The 1,897-nt window shown below is 35.3% G+C and overlaps 1 long non-coding RNA gene across 1 annotated transcript; it reads right to left on the bottom strand.

Annotated features, from left to right (window-relative positions):
- Window positions 1–1,253: 1,253 nt before the first annotated feature.
- On the bottom strand, window positions 1,254–1,446 carry LOC123660769. Its single transcript, XR_006744243.1, has 2 exons — window positions 1,374–1,446; window positions 1,254–1,285 (listed from the first exon to the last, which is right to left on the bottom strand). It is a non-coding gene; the product is annotated as an uncharacterized LOC123660769 (long non-coding RNA).
- Window positions 1,447–1,897: the final 451 nt, after the last annotated feature.

The following is a 1,897-nucleotide window of genomic DNA, read 5'->3' as shown; positions in this document are numbered from 1 at the left end:
GCACACTCTGCCATGTTTAGAAAATATTTCAAAATATTCTTCCCTCGTAGTAATCACTGGTATTTTTCTCACATCTTTCTCAATTCTACCAAATAAACGGTCTGCTGGCAGAAAACTATGCCCTCGCACTGGGAAAAAAAGTTGTATTTCCTTAACATGTGCAGGGGACTTATTTTGAAGCCAAAATAGCAGCATATGCAACACATGGCTGTTTTTATTTTGGCCCCCGCAGCCATCACAAAAAAGTCTTACTAACTTCACATTAGCCGGTATTGTTTGAGTATTCAAGAAGCAGTATAACGCAGATCCAATTGAAATAGCACCCTTGCCAGATTCTGTTTCATCCCAATTATACAGACAAGAATTATTTTGTTCTGACAGATCCATCACACATAAATTATACAGGCTAATCTGACGGGAATAAAAAGCCTCCTGAATTGGTGTCCTCGGTAGAGGAAACACCTGCTGGAGATCAAAACATATAGTGATACTATTATCAACCTTTTCTTTCAAAAGTTTAAAGAAAAAGTTTGCTCGCAATTTATGGATGCGAAGTTTTGTCATTAGTTCTTGTTTTTTTGATGAATCTTTTTCATTTTTAATACTATTACTCAATAGTATACAGGAACTGCAGGCATCTGATGCAGGTGACCGAAATCCAATGTTAAATTCAAATGTGAACACTTCGTAAAACATTGTTCTCTTAACATTCAGTTCATTTGTGACACTATTATTGTAAAGCATTCTCAATTTTTTAATATTCAAACCGGCATCCAAATACACCCTCTTGCTTTTTGCTCTATTATAATGGCTTTCACTACAAGGAAGGTTTCGGAGAAAATTGCGTAAATGTTCTTTTTTCTCTTGAGATTTAGCTGAACGCCTGTCACCTCCTCTTTCTTCCTTTGGAACTTTGCCATCCATCACACATTTGATAATAGTTGATAACCTCTGCCTTTTGATAGAAAATACTGCCATGAAAAATGATTTGCATACCCTTTTCATTACTTTCTTTTTCCCATATAGGAAGAATGAAGTACTTAACTTTCGAAGTTTCGTTTTACCAGAAGGACGTGGTGTACCTTTGCCTCTACGCTGGGGTTCAAATGCACTAATAAGACGACACAATTACACGTCTTGGTGAACTTTTCCGGATGTTGTATAAAAAGATTTTCGGTTTCGAACGACATCCCGTTGCGATATTTGTTTACATTTAAAATTGCTCCTTGTTCCATGATTACACGTACATTGAATTCTTAAGCCCAGCGGGTCATTGTCTACGTATCTAAAACAAAAGTATGCACATATTGTAATCTTGTAACAGATTGAACATTCTACATACCTACTACAACAACATAATTGAACGAACTTACTTATTGTTTCTTTCGGATAAAGCTTTCCTTTCTCGACGTTTCTTTTTCTTCGCTCCACTATTGAGTGCACCAACAGTATTTGACTGCTCAGACATGCTTGTAAATCACTTGAAAAAACTTTAAAGTACTCAATTTAGTTATAATTATTACTCGAAGTTTACAATTTTTCACACGAATTAACGACCAACTGCGACCGATCTAATATTTTGACATTGACTTGAATCAAGTCATTTGACATATGTCAAACACACAGCCCAACCATAGACAAAATAATAAACTATTTTACGGCTTCGGCACTCTAGGATTTAAGCTAATAAAGCGTTCAAAAGTCTGTATGACAGGAAACATAGGAAATAACCTATTTTGTGCCAACTTTCAATATGCGTACCAGAAATGTATGAAATGTATCATGTTTTGTTCCGATTTCGTTTATTAATATTATTAAACATGGAAATATCATGATTTGCATCAAACTTTCAACTTTAGAGACGATTTACTGCAGGAATAAGCATGATTTGAACCAC

The sequence above is a fragment of the Melitaea cinxia genome, chromosome 16, assembly GCF_905220565.1.
Source record: "Melitaea cinxia chromosome 16, ilMelCinx1.1, whole genome shotgun sequence".
NCBI classification, from domain to species: domain Eukaryota; kingdom Metazoa; phylum Arthropoda; class Insecta; order Lepidoptera; family Nymphalidae; genus Melitaea; species Melitaea cinxia.
The sequence above is the reverse complement of the archived record's forward strand: the minus strand, read 5'-3'. Positions and strand labels throughout refer to the sequence as shown.